Raw genomic sequence first — 16321 nt, 5'->3', positions numbered from 1 at the left:
TCCAAAATGATTTGAGTGCCATTTCAATGCATAATTCATGAATATATATATATGTATTGCAATCATACATTTTCAAATATACATACACATTACATGCATATTACGATTGAGCATTCCATAGAAATTAAAGCATCAAGTCATAGATCAATCAATAATAATAGACTCAATAGCATGAATGAAGATGTTAATGTGAAAATTTCATCATCCCAAGTTCATGCCGAATTTTGGAAAATTGTTCTTCGCAAAGAGGTTTTGTAAAAATATCGGCAAGTTGTTTTTCCGTAGAAATAAACTCTAGTGCAATGTCTCTCTTTTGAACATGATCTCTCAAGAAATGATGTCTTATTTCTATATGCTTGGTTCGAGAGTGTTGAATGGGATTCTTTGAAAGATTAATAGCACTAGTATTATCACACTTAATAGGAATTTGTTCAAGATTAATGCCATAATCTCTAAGTGTTTGTTTCATCCAAAGAGCTTGTGCACAACAACTTCTGGCAGCTATATATTCAGCCTCGGTAGTTGAAAGTGCGACAGAATTTTGTTTCTTGCTAAACCATGAAACAAGAGAGTGTCCTAGAATATAGCAAGTTCCACTAGTGCTCTTCCTATCCACTTTATAACCAGCAAAATCCGCATCCGAAAAACATGTTAAATCTATATGAGTTCCCCTAGGATACCAAAGGCCAATATCTATGGTTCCACTCAAATAACGGAAAATTCTTTTAACAGCGAGCAAATGAGATTCCTTGGGACATGACTGAAATCTTGCACACAAACATACACTAAACATGATATCGGGTCTACTTGCAGTCAAATAAAGTAGGGATCCGATCATACCTCGATACATTTTGATGTCCACTTCTTTACCTTTTTCATCTTTGTCCAGCTTGGTTGTTGTGCTCATTGGTGTATTTTTGGTCTTTGAGTCATCAATGCCGAATCGTTTGAGTAGATCTTTTACGTACTTGGCTTGATTTATGAAGATTCCTTCCTCGTTTTGTTTGATTTGAAGTCCAAGGAAGTACTTCAACTCTCCCATCATACTCATCTCAAATTCTTTGCTCATACACGATGAAAATTCTTTACACAACAACTCATTAGTAGAACCAAAAATAATATCATCAACATAAATTTGAACAATAAGTATGTCTTGGTTCTTATGCTTAACAAATAGAGTAGTATCCGCTTTACCCATTGAAAAGTCATTTTCCAACAGAAAATTCTTAAGTCTATCATACCATGCTCTAGGTGCTTGTTTTAAACCATACAAAGCTTTAAGCAACTTATAAACATGATTTGGAAATTTTTCATTTTCAAAACCAGGGGGTTGTTTTACATACACTTCTTCCATAATATGCCCATTTAGGAAAGCACTTTTCACATCCATTTGAAATAAAATAAAATCTTTATGACATGCATATGCTAATAACATCCTAATGGATTCTAACCTTGCTACAGGAGCAAAGGTTTCATCAAAATCAATTCCTTCTTCTTGGTTGTAGCCTTGAGCCACTAATCTAGCTTTATTTCTTACAACCACACCGGATTCATCCATCTTATTCCTAAACACCCATTTAGTACCTATTACAGATTGATATTCAGGTTTAGGAACTAATTCCCACACATTGTTTCTTTCAAATTGATTTAACTCCTCTTGCATTGCCATAATCCAAGATTCATCATTTTCTGCATCCTCAAAGGATTTTGGTTCAATTTGAGAGATGAATGCATTATGCTCACAAGTATTTCTAAGTGATGATCTAGTTGTAATACCTCGTGAGGGATCTCCTAAAATTACATCTTTAGGGTGAGAAGAGACATACCTCCACTCCTTGGGGAGTGTTTGAGAAGTACCTTTATTTTGCTCTGCATTTAGTTCTTCATGATGTTCCTCTTGAATTTCATGTGGTGCATCCTCTTGTTTGTCATTTGATGCTTCTTCTTCTTATTCTTCTTCTCCTGCATCATCATCAACAACGACTTTCTCCGTAGAGGAGGGGTTAGACTCATCAAATGTCACATGCATAGATTCTTCCACAACTAAGGTTCTTTTGTTATAGACTCTATAAGCTTTACTAGAATTTGAATAACCAAGAAAAATACCAACATCTGATTTTGGATCAAATTTACCAAGATTGTCTTTTGTGTTCAAAACAAAACATTTGCATCCAAAAACTTTAAAATATCCAATGTTGGGTTTTCTATCTTTCCAAAGCTCATAAGGAGTTTTGTTAAGATTAGATCTAATCAACACCCGATTTAAAACATAACAAGCGGTGTTGACGGCTTCGGCCCAAAAATATTTTGGTAATGCATTTTCATTTAACATGGTCCTAGCCATTTCTTAAATAGACCTATTCTTTCTCTCAACAACTCCATTTTGTTGTGGAGTTCTAGGTGATGAAAATTGATGCTCAATGCCTAGATTATTGCAAAAACTCTCAAATGCATGATTTTCAAATTCTCCTCCATGATCACTCCTAATGCATACAATACCATGCCCTTTTTCATTTTGTAATTTCTTACAAAGCACTTTAAAAGCATCAAGAGCATCATCCTTATTGGCTAAGAATAATACCCATGTATATCTAGAATAATCATCCACTATCACAAATGCATAATATTTGCCATTTAGACTTGCATATCTAGATGGCCCAAAAAGATCTATGTGAAGAAGTTCAAGTGGTTTTGAAGTAGAAATATGGTTTTTATTCTTGAAAGAAGTTTTAATTTGTTTTCCAAATTGACAAGCTTCACAAATCTTATCCTTTTGAAAACCAATTTTCGGAAGACCTTTAACTAAATTATCTTTCAAAATTTTTGAAATCAAATCCATACTTGCATGTCCTAACCTTCTATGCCATAACCAACAATCATCATGCAATGCCGAAAAACATTTATCAAGAGTAGATGCACATTCTATGTCAATGATATAAACATTACCACATCTATTTCCAACAAATAAGGTTTTGCCATCACATGAGTTCTCAATAACACAACTAAATTTATCAAAGATAACTTTATAACCTTTGTCACATAATTGACTAATGCTAATTAAGTTGTGTTTCAAGTTTTCAACCAAACATACATTCTCAATTAGAGTTGAAGAAACTTTACCAACATTTCCAATTCCAAGGATTTTTCCTTTTGAGTTGTCTCCAAAGGATACGTCTCCACCATTTTCAATTTTGGTAAAGCTTGAGAACCATGCATAGTTTCCGGTCATGTGCCTTGAACAACCGCTGTCCAAGTACCATTTATTCTTCTTCTTCTTCAAGCCCTCATTGAGATCATCATCCCCTCCTATAGCCATGAGTGCTAGGTTTGATACTTCTTGCGATCCTTCTTCATCATTTGATTCTTCCTCACTATCATCCCAAGTTGCAACCATTGCTTTCTTCTTGAGTTTGTTGATGAGTGGGCACTCCGATCTTATATGTCCAGGCTTCTTGCATTCATAGCAAGTGATTGCCTCCTTCTTCTCCCTATAGTTCTTGAAGTTTCTGAAATTTCTTCGCTCTCCGGTTTTCTTGAAGAATTTTCTGAACCTCCTTGCTAGCATGGCTAGTTCTTCATCATCCGGTTCACTCTCCTCATCACTCTCATATTTTGAAGCTTTGAGAGCAATGCTTTTCTTCTTCTCCTCATGTCCTTTTTCTGCAGCTAAATCCTCTTCATACGAAATAAGAGAACCAATTAAATCATCAAGAGGTAAAGTATTTAAATCTTTGGCCTCTTCAATAGCGGTTCTTTTAGGTCTCCATTCTTTTGGAAGTGACCTAATGATTTTCTTAACTTTCTCACTATTTGAGAAGGTTTTCCCTAAGGCACCTAGGGTGTTCACTATGTCCGTGAATCTAGTGTACATAGAATACACATTTTCATTTTGTTCCATTTGGAACAACTCATATTGGCGAGTGTATCTACTGATTTTAGACTCTTTCACTTGATTTGTCCCTTCATAGACAACTTCAAGTTTGTGCCATATCTCTTGTGCACTTTCACAACTAGATACTCTATGGAATTCTTTCTTATCAAGGGCACAAAACAAAGCATTCATAGCCTTGGAGTTTAGAGACATCTTTCTCTTTTCTAACTCACTCCATTGACTCGATGGTTTAGGAATATCATCTCCTATTTCATCTTTGAACATAGGCATGAATGGACCATCACAAACAACTTCCCAAATTTCATAATCTAAGGCTTGCAAATAGATTCTCATTCTAGTTTTCCAATAAGCATAATCATTACCATCAAAAAATGGTGGTCTAGTTGTGGATTGCCCTTCTCTAAAGGTTGAGTCATTTAGGGTTGCCATGGATCTTTTACTCTAGACGATTAAGTCTTAACAAGAGAACAAGGCTCTGATACCAATTGAAATACAAGTATGCAACCCAAGAGGGGGGGGGGGTGAATTGGGATTCTAAAAAATTATTCAATTTATTAAAGAAAATCTTAATGCAATTATAAATCAAATTCAAAGCAATAACAATTAAGATGATCACAATTTAAAAAGATAAGGGAAGAGGGATTCGAACACCGAGATTTTTACGTGGTTCGGCCAACCTCGCCTACGTCCACGCCTCCAAGCTTTCCGGGCTTGAGGATTCCACTAAGCAAGCCTCCAAGGCTTCAAATGCTTACACTTGACTTCCAAGGTGTCAATGGACCTTTACAACAAGAGATTATCCCCAATCTCTTAACCCAAGTGTATCCCAACACTTACAATTACTCAAAGTAAAAGATTACAAATTGTTTTTCTCTCACACAATATTTAAGATTACAAATCAATGCCCAATTTGTGAATAGATGAAGAGAGAATGTGTTTTAAGCTCTATGAAGATTGTATTCTCAAATATTTGCTCAATGGTCGTGTTGTGATCAATCTTTGTTTGAATTTGAATGAGCTTATTTATAGATGCAGCTGAAAACTAGCCGTTATTGACTTTCTGCACACTGTCGGATCACCGTTAGCTAGATGTCGGATCGCCGTTTGACTGGTCAATATGACCGTTGGGCTGATTTTTCAAATTGTCGGATCGCCGTTATCTAGATGTCGGATCGCCGTTTAGGTCCAGAGGCTACTGGTTGATATCGGCGAGCCGTTTATCACACATGTCGGTTCGCCGTTAATGTCCAGAGACTACCCTTCAGTTCTGGTTGATATCGGCGAGCCGTTTTATCAACATATCGGATCGCCGTTTAGGTCCAGAGGCTACTGGTTGATATCGGCGAGCCGTTTATCACAAATGTCGGTGTGCCGTTTTCGTCCAGAGGCTAATCTCCATTTCTGCTTGAAATCGGCGAGCCGTTTACTACAGATGTCGGATCGCCGTTTTCCACAAAAACTGCTGCAGTGAACTATTTTGCAAGATGACTGTTTTGTCTCCAAATCTTTATAAAAATACTTTATGAAACTTGTCAAAATAGATGAAAATTATGTTGAGCTTTTAAAACAATTAATCAATCTTAATCATGTTTGTTATCATCAAAATCAATAAGGAATAATTTATGTCAACAGACCCGACCCTATTTTTTAAAAAAAAAATTGAGACAAGTTAACACACACACACAACACATCCTCACAACATCACACATTGTGTGTTTTTAATTTAATTGCATTGTGTTTTTATTTGTATAAGACATGAGTTTTTTTTTTTATGTTGGGTTGTTGAATTGAATTGTGTATGACTAAAATGATTGTGGAATTACATTGTGTGTTTTTAATTTAATTGCATTGTGTTTTTATTTATATAAGACATGAATTTTTTATTTTTTATGTTGGGTTGTTGAATTGAATTGTGTATGGGTAAAATGGTTGTGGAATTACATTGTGTGTTTTTAATTTAATTGGATTGTGTGTTTTTCATGTTGGATTTTGGAATTGATTTGTGTGTGGGGTTGAAATAGTTGTGGAATTTGTTGAAATGATTGTGGAAAGCGGCATTGAATTGTGTTTGAAATAGTTGAGTAATTGCCGAATTGATTGAATTGGTGGTGGGGAAATGAGAATTGAATTGTGAGGTTAACTATTTCGGTAGGGTCGGGTTGGGCCCGACCCGATGTTGGCCCGATTCGGGTCGGGTTTGGCCCGATCCTAACTAAATAGTATTCGAGCTTTTTTAGGGTTGGGTTTCAAATTTCTTTTGATCGGGTCGGATAGGGATTGGCCAAGCCCGAGCCCGAGCCCGACCCGACATTTTGCCATTCCTAGAGGCAACGTAACTGGACCGCATTGACATGCGAAGATAATTACAATCCAGAAATGGCTAACAGTTATTTATCTTTTTTGTTTTGATTTGTTTTGTTTTATTCACACAACAATTTATTCAAAAAATTGTAATTATTGAGTTGGTGTTTTATTATAAATTAAATTCATGAGCTTCAATGTAATATTAGAACGGCATTTATGTGCGAGTGAGATGACACTAACTTATCATGTAATATGGGTCATGACCTCTATAAGAAATTAAATTTTTTTCTAATACGAAAATATTTTGCTAAATCATAATAAAAATTTAAAAGTACGAAAATATTTTTTTGTTTGATAGTAATATTTTCATTTTAACAAAGTGAGTATATATATAGCTCTCTCTATCCTAACTTTTACTATAAGTACTCTAATCATGCACTGCACCTTTAAATTTCTACATGTCTATTATAATTTTATTACAACTTATCTTTTTTGGGTGTGTTTATAAGTCTTATTGATTTGGATACCTTCACATATGATGAATAAACTTATTAAAAATGGCATAGAGTCTTTCATTACATCAACAAATTGTATAATACAATAAAATTTATCTTAATTGTTTTCCATACACACGCATCCCTGCAGCTAAGGTTTTCAGCTTCTGCACCTGCTAGCTTGCTCATTACTGGGATTGTTGAGGAAAATATCCCAAGTTGGCTGACAATAACCATGTTACCCTCGACTCTTGAGCTAATTTTAATTTGAGTATAAATTGGGTCCATGAACTTCAATATCACAATATGACAACCATAAATTTAATGTTGATTGGGAATGATATTTAACATTTTAATGTGATCCTTATTTCTTCGCTTCACCCACCGATTGTATACCTATTTTATCTCCCCTGCACGTTGATTTTAAGCTAGAAATAGTCTTGCACATCTATATCGTCCCTACACAATAAATAATGCAAAACCTATGCCAAGTTGATGGGCAAAACTATGGTGCAACTATTGCTCGGTACCACCATTGCGTCATTTATCTATTGACCTCCTACTTTTTTCTTTATTTGTAATTTATTTATAAATGTATGATAATGTTATTTTTTCTCTTTTCCTCTCTTATATATTAAGATATTTTATTCTTTTTTTCTCCACCTTGATATCATTAACTAACCAATTATCTCAATTATTTTTCACATCACAACTAAGACAAAATGTAGAAATTTAATTTGAAGATTCGGATGGCAATTGTGAGGCCATGACAATTGAATAAATTAAAATAATAAATCAAATCTATTAGTTATAAGTGATTGATGTCAAGTTGACTTATATCTATAAATAAAGTTTAAGTTTTATTATTTTTGAATAACTAATAATTTTGAAATTAAATTGTATTGTAGTTTTTTTTATATAAAGTCTAGTCTGCATATAATTTAATGCGGCGATCAAAGTGTAAAAAAAGAAAATAAAATACATAATTTTTATAATTATTTATATAATATTTTATTTTAGTAATGTCATGCTAGTTTTATTTTTTAAGTTAATTTATTAATTAAATTTTAATGTGAAGTCATTACTTATCTCACTCCTTAAATTAAAAAAAAAGAATTAGATATTGATGTTTAGTTTTTTAAGAATTTTTTAACTTGAGACAGCTTATCTATTTTTTTAATTGTTTAAATTATTCACAAATTTGAAACAATCTGGATTTATGTGTCAGAATTGTAAAACTTTGATTTTTTTAGAATTTCAGTATATAACAGGAAGTGTAGCGTTAATTACCAAACTATAGCATCCTACCATTGAATGTGCTCCTACATTAAATCTGACGATAACATCACAAGAAGACAAAATAGTAGGTACCGTATAACAGTTGCACGGTAGCTGAACCCCATGTGGATATTGTGGATGAAACGAAGAAGACACTTGTGATCAATCTTTTAAGTAGGTGTGATAGAAAAAATTAAATGCATTTTGATATTTTGGATGAAATGATTGATGCATGTGTTCACGTTATAGAGTTTGCAATTATCCGAAATGACAGACGAGGAATATGTACAAATTACAAATACGAAATGGAGTTGACAAAAGGAGCATATAACAATAAGAAACTCGTGATTTAATCTTTGCCACAGAGTCCGTTGGTCCTTATCCATTGAAACACTATTCGGGAAAATAATCAATCATCCGACATTTCGCATTTTTCCACTCGAATTCAAGCTTGCGATTAAAGTAATTGGCCAGGCATCTTTTTTTTTTTTTTAAATGAACTTCAATAAAGAGGAAATTTATTTAGATTAAAGAACTTACACAGCAGATCAGAAGGGATGCAATGAGCCTTATCATAGTTACTGACGAGAAACTGTAGAGCAAAAACTTCAAAATAAATTGAAGTTGAAATTAAGCTAGCCATGCAAACGTATGTATATATATATAATTTTTTCCTTTTCGTGCTAAATATTTTGTTTTCCCCTCTCAAATTGAGGAATCACGGCCTTTTTTTTTGTTGTGCCTTTTTTTTGTTTTTTTTAAAGTAAACCTCAACAAGCAACAGAAATTTATTAAAGAAAATAATAATAATAACAACAACAACAACAACAACAACAATGTGTTAAAATAAGCCCAACACCACCAGTCATTAAGCCCAAATTAATAAGCCCAATCCATAAGGTTCCATGAGTAAGTATGATTTGTGAGGTTTAAATTATTAATTATAAGTGTGGTAAGTGAAATTATTAGTGGTAGGTAAAAATCAATGGTTATAAATTTTTTGTAATTTTTATTTGAATGATTTAGATTCATAAATTTATTCTTATATACTATAAGAGTAATGATACAGCCACAAACTCTTGTACAAACTTATTTTGTACAAACTGATGTGGCATGATAAGATTGGTTGAATTAAATATCACTTAGCCCACATGATTTATTTTTATTAATTTATATTTTCATTCAACCAATGAATTAATGCCACGTCAGTTTGTACAAAATAAGTTTGTACAAGAGTTTGTGGCTGTATCATTACTCATACTATAAATACCCCTTTGTATCATTTGGTTATGCATCAAGTAAAGAGTGAGGAATAAGAGAGAAATAAGAAGTGTGAGTTGTGAGTCGCGTGTAGTGTTTCTTACAAAATATCAATAAAGTCATTGAGTTTAATAAAATTCTTTTGGTGCTCAAATAGTTTCAATTTTGAGCAATTTTGTCCTCTTTGGCCTTTCAACATGATGATGATGATGATGATGATGTCTAGTCGAGGGACAAAACCCCTCGAAAGAAAAGGAAAAGCTAGAACAAGCTGGTTATAAATAGAAAAAAACATACTGCAAACTAATAATGAATTGATAACACAAGAAGAAAGAGAATCAAGATAATAAAGACTACCAATCTCAGTCGAACCAATATCAAGTCAATCATCTTTATAGTGTCAATTCAATTTTCATCACCATCGTTCATACTCCTCGATTAGAAATTGCACAAAATATCAAGAACAAGGAGATTCTTTTTTAGTCTTGTAAATTCAAAAGATCTTGATGCATATAAAATCATTATGATTTATTTCAATAGCACAGTAAATATAATCTTCCCAAATTTTCTGTATATATTGTCGAAAAATCTCCCGTTTCTCTTAAGCAATTTAATTACTAATTTTCAATTCTCTATAATAGTATAATGATGATAGAAATCAGAACATTATGTTGGACATGTGCATGCATATGACAAATACTTCTATGTGGCAAACAATTGCATGCAGCTAGTATGCAACTTTTGACTCTTGCATAAAGTTGTTGAGTAAGTGGGAAACATGAGTAAGTAGAAGGAATATAACTTTTGACTTTGGCACTAAAATGGAAAATTAGGAGAAATTTTATATTATTTTAATATTGCCCACCATTATTGATTTTTTGGGCATTGCCTGACCTATAAATAGAGGCTTCATTTGCCCTCTTCATTCATCCCATTTTCTCCAATTCAAGTGAGGGTACCAAGAGGTGTAAGTTGGGAGCGTTGAGAACTTTCAGCTCAAGTTCTAGTGTTTTTAAGAGTTTGGATGTATTGAGGTTTTCGGTTGTGAGTCAAAACACTATAATACTTGTAACTCATTTTTACTAGAAAAAATATTTTCTTCTATCTTTGCCTGTGGAGGTAGGCTAAAAACCGAACTAAGTAAATTTTAGTGTCCCTATGTCATCATTATTTTTCAATTTTACTTTAGCTAGATGTCTACTTTACCCACCGAATTTCCCAACAAGTGGTTTAGAGCCATTGGTTGCATTTTTTGGAGTCAGGTACTATTCACGTAAATGATACTATTCACATATACAACACTATTTACATGAAACGGTGAAAGCGATTCAAGAATTCTGCAGTACAAAGCAAGGAATGGTGGCACGAGTTGAAGTAATCATGTGGGCTTGTACATTTCTAGGAACATCTTGTCTCAAAGACGATAAGAGCCTAAGGAGTCGGGATTTTAAGTGGGACCATTGTGATCCCTTCAGTCTTTCACAGGAATTTTCCTAGTGTGCATTTTCACACGTGTGATCACTCATAACTATTCAAGAAGGTACACTAACTTGTGTACGGTATTAACAAAATGGTGGAAATTTTTGAAATTGAGAAGTTTATTGGGAGCAATTTCTTGTTGTGGAAAATGAAGATGCGGGCAATCGTGAGGAAAAATAATTGTTTAGAAACAATTGGGGAAAGACCTGCATAAATCACTGATGACAAGTGGAATGAGATGGACGACAATGCAATTACTAAGTTACACCTAGCATTTTCAGATAGGGTATTATCTAATGTGGCGGAAGAAAATATAGTAAAGGGTATTTAGGATATTCTCACAAAACTGTATAAGGCCAAATAACTACACAACAAAATTTTCTTGAAGAGGAAACTCTATACTCTTTGAATAGCAGAAACCACAACGGTGACCGACCATATCAACACTCTATAAACTCTATTTTTAAAATTTATGATGTTGGGGTATGAAATAGAGGAAATTGAACGTGCGGAGCTTCTATTTCAAAGTCTACATAACTCGTATGGATCAACTTAACTCTATACTCTTGGAATGGTAGAAACAACAATGGTGCCCGATAATATCAATACTCTAAAAACTTTATTTTCAAAATTTACGACATTGGGGTATAAAATAGAGGAAATTAAACGTGCGGAGCTTCTACTTCAAAGTCTACCTGACTCATATAATCAACTCTTCATCAACCTGATGAACAATAACCTTACGGAGTACCTAGTCTTCTATGATGTTGTAGCCTCTATATTAGAAGACGGGAGTAGACATAAAACAAGAAAGATAGATAAGCAAGTTCACAACAAGTGAAAATGCTAATGATAGTAAGAGGGAGATCAACAGTATGTAGTCCCCGTAGAAGTCATAATTATGATGGATCAAAATCAAGAAGTAAAAAGAAGATCAGGTGCTACAAATGTGGCAAAATAAAGCATGTCAAGAAAGAGTATTGGAGTAACCAAAAGAGAAGAGAGGGTAAATATCTTGAGTCATCAAATGCTTAGGGGTGTGTAGTGAGTACCTTAGATGATGGTGACGTTTTATACAGTAAGGTAACTATGGTTGCAGAAGGCAGAAAATAGCTATCTAACGTCTACCTTATAGACTTGGAAGCTACCTGGCACATGACCTCTCGGAGAGAATAGTTCCATAAATATGAACCTATCTCAGTAAGATCTATATAAATGGGTGATGATCATGCCTTAGAGATCGCTGGTGTTAATACTGTCAAAATAAAAATGTTTGACTGTATAGTTTACACTATTCAAGAGGTACGACATGTCAAAGGCCTGAAGAAAATATATTGCCTTAAGGACAAATAAATATTCTTGGCTACAAAACTCAGGTGGAAAATAAGATCATGACGATTGTTAGAGGTGTGCTTGTATTGATGAAGATAGAAAATATCAATGCCAATCTATTTATGCTTAAAGGAAAAACATTGCGGGAAGTTGATATATGTGTCGCATGAAATGGAGAAGAGTCGGCGATGAGGTGGCGTCTCAAACTTAGCTACATATTGGAATAAGGTTTGGAGATTCTCTCTAGATAGAAGTTGCTTCCGTGGCTCAAATCGATGAACTTACTATTTTGCGAGCACCGTGTTACAAGTAAGCAATATAAATTGTAGTTCAGCAGATTTGCCACTAGAAGTAAATGCATTCTAAACTTGATTCATTATGATGTTTGGGAATTACTAAATAAATCCCTGGGAGGTGCAAAGTACATGGTGACTTTCATTGATGACTGTTCCAGGAGATATTAAGTTTATCCAATTAAAGAACAGTCATATCCATTTCCAGTGCACAAGGAATATATAGCGCGGGTTGAACTTGAATCTAGAAAAAGGATTAAGTGTTTGAGGAAAGATAATGGTAGATAATATATAGATGGAGAATTTCTTGCATTATGTAAACAAAAAAAAATATTCAGAGACAGTTCATAGTGCCATGCACTCCTCAAGAAAATGGAGTGGCATAGTGGACGAACAGAACACTTACAGAAAAGATAAGTGTCATATTGAGGACTTCTGGTCTACCAAACTCATTTTGCACAGAAGCAGCCAAAAACGCCTATTATGTGGTGAATTGGTACCCATCTACAGCAATTAGGCTGAAGACACCGATGGATATGTGGACTAAAAAGTTAGCTAATTACTCTCGTTTGTACACATTTGGATGTCCTATATACGTGATGTACAATGCCACAAAAAGAACAAAGCTGGATCCAAAATACAGGAGACGTATCTTCTTGGGGTATGCTAATGGATTGAAGGGGTATCATCTGTGGGATCCCACTGCCCACAAGATTGTCATCAACAGGGATGTTATCTTTGTAAAAGATCAACTACAAAGGAAAGATGAGGATAATAGCACCGTGAAAGAAAAGTCAGAGAGTATATCGATATATGTAGAAAATAATCCAGAAAAAAAATTTCAAATTCTTCTGAAGCAGGACCAGAGTGGCACAAAAAATCGTCAGTCATTAATTCTAGGGAGCCAAGTATTGAATGAACTTATTTATTTTACAAGATAGCAAAGAAGATTTGGGAGGCGGTCCAAGAAATTTATTCCGATCTTGAAAATACATCTATTCACAACACCAGATGAGGAAGTGTCATGGTCACTGAATATTATAATTGCATAATGGAGTTGTCACAGGCAATTGATCTTTTTTATGTGGTGGCATGGTCTTGTATTACTGATGTAGAAAAATACAAGAAGATGCTTGAGAAAAGCGTACTTTAGATTTTTTGTAGAGATTAAATCTAGGCTTGGATGAAGTACGTGGAAGGCTGCTTGGGATATAGTCTTTTCCAACCCTTTGAGAATCCTTTATTGAAGTTAAAATAGAGAAAAATAGGAAATGTGTGATGATCAATTATTCTAAATAAAACGCCCTTTCCTTGGAAACACGAGGCTTGGCTCTTACAGCAAAGAAACAAGATGATGGCCATGGATCTTAGTCTAGAGACGAGATCTGTTGTGTTTATTATAACAAGCCCTATCACACCTATGAAATTGTTGGGACTTATACGACAAGCCACCTGTTTGAAAATCAAGAAAGTAGCACAAGCAATCTAGATCAGCCTACATGGTGGAATTAGATTCAAGCAAAGCTACTGGATTTAATTTCTCAATAGAGCAAGTGGAGATGTTATGGTAACTTCTCAACCAAACTAAGGTGTCAGCAGGATTCGAGAGTCAAAACTCAAAGATTCCTACTATAGCTATGGCACAAACAAGAAAAATAAACAAACATTCTTGTCAAAGTCACAGCAGGTAGGTTATTGGATTGTAGATACAAGGGCCTTTGACCATATGACTAAGTCTATGGATGTTGTTGAGGATCTTGACAAGTGCAAAAATATGATCAAAAAATGGGTTACGAATGAAAAAATGTCACCTATATTTTGGAGAGGGCACAGTTTGCTTATCACATATGATTTTGAAATTTTTATATGTGCCTAAGTTGGCATATAATGTTTTGTCAGTTAGTAAGTTAACAAAAGATATGAATTGTGTTGTCACTTTTTTCTCCTCTGACTGTGAATTTTAGGACACTACAAAAAAACTGACAATAGATGACAGACACTTTGTGACGGATTCTGAGAAGAAAGGCATAGGTCATAAAAGCATGATATAATTGTGGTAGATTTTTGTCTATCATATATTCATGACTGATTCGTGATGGATTCATGATAGAAAAAGATTATGTCAATAATATATGATGTCTTTGTGATATAAATTTAAACGTCAATAACTCATGATAGAATTTTCACGTTGACTTGATTTTGGTGCTTTTTTATCAAAATTTTTGGTATTATTTAAAATACAATATTATATGAATGAAGACACGTCATCATTTTAGCTGAGTTGGAATGACTGTGTTTTGTACATAAATATAAAATATAAAATTTTTATTATAAAATAAAATTTAAAAACTTGAAACGCACCGTTTTGGTACTGATTTGCACTTCTCTAATCTCTAATTTTTTTTCTAAGTATCAATATACAACTCACAAATATACAAAGAGTAGAGTAAGGCTAAAACCCTCGATTCTAACTTCTCTTAATCTCTTATATTGATTTCCTTTTTACCATCATCATACCAAAATCTCGGCCATTGTCATATTGCCATCGTCTTTTTAACGTCTTGGTTACCGATTGCATTATGAAATTGACTGAGTGAAGGTGTGTTTCGTGGTATCACTATCGTGTTCCTCACAATCATTTTCTGTCCTCATTTTACTATCTTCCTCACCTTCATTTTTTCGAAGCCCTTGGTATGATTTCTATTATGTCTTCATTTTGCATGTTGTTTATTTTGCACAAATCTAAGTTAAATCAATTAATTCTATAAATAATCTAACAAGAAAACCTAATTAAAAAATGGATTAGCTAGTTTATTGAAAGAGAGCAAAGAATGTTAGGTTGTTATGGTTAGCAGTAACAGAAGCAACAGTAGCAGTAGCAAGAGTGGAGTAGATTTTGGAGATGAAGGAATAGAGAAAAGGGATAATTATTTAGCAACAGTAGTACTACTAGTAGCAGGAACAAGAGCCAAATAATTTGCCTATTGTGGTAAATTTTCATATTTAGGGTTAATTTTTCATTGACGTTTAGGGTTATTAAGAAATGAGTGAAGTAGCAGTACTTTTTTTTTTGCAACAAATTTATACTTAGAAACTAATTAGAACCTAATTTAGCTTCTGATGCAAAATTGTGTTTTAATTTATTGAAAAAGGGTATCTTTCATTATGTAATAGTTGATTCTATGTTTTTGTTGGAGCATCTTTTTACCACCTCTTTTGTTGTATCTCTTTTGCTGGAGCAGTTTGCTATAGAGGAATTAATTTGATTTGGTAAACAAATTGCACTTATTTATTTTTAGAGTTTTGAGTTCGTTAGTTAATAAATAGTTGCACAAAAGCAATTTAATATCATGGTTCTTTATACGATAGCATGACTTGAAGTTGTATGGGGCTTGGTTTTTATGCTATGTTGTGACTATTATAATGTGTCTATTTACTTACATTCTATGTTGTAACTACTGTAATGTGTGAGGCCGAAAATTTTTGTTATGTTTATGTTGCAGTAAGGGCATCCAAAGTGGTGTTTATTTGTACTTTTGCACTCTAGGGTTAATTTTTTTATTAAAGTCTGGGGTTATTAGGAAATGATGAAGTAGCAGTACTTGCTTTGCAATAAATTTATACTTAGAACCTAATTTAGCTTCTGATGCAAAATTGTACTTTAATTTATTGAAAAAGAGTATCTTTACGTATGTAATAGTTGATCATTTTTTTTGTTGGAACAACTTGCTGCCACCTCTCTTGTTGCATAGTTTGTTGCATCTCTTTTGCTTGAACAGTTTACTGTAGAGAAATTAATTTGACCTAGTAAATAAATTGCACTTCTTTATTTCAGAGTTTTGACTTTGTTAGTTAATTTATAGTTGCATGAAATATCTTTAATAGTATGGTCCTTTATATGATAGTTGAGATGTCTTTGGAGGAATTGAGATTAAAGTGCTTGGTTAGTGTACCATCAAAACAACCATCTGATCCCTTGTCGCCATCTT

The sequence above is a fragment of the Citrus sinensis genome, chromosome 3, assembly GCF_022201045.2.
Source record: "Citrus sinensis cultivar Valencia sweet orange chromosome 3, DVS_A1.0, whole genome shotgun sequence".
NCBI classification, from domain to species: Eukaryota; Viridiplantae; Streptophyta; class Magnoliopsida; order Sapindales; family Rutaceae; genus Citrus; species Citrus sinensis.
This window is presented reverse-complemented; position numbering follows the sequence as displayed.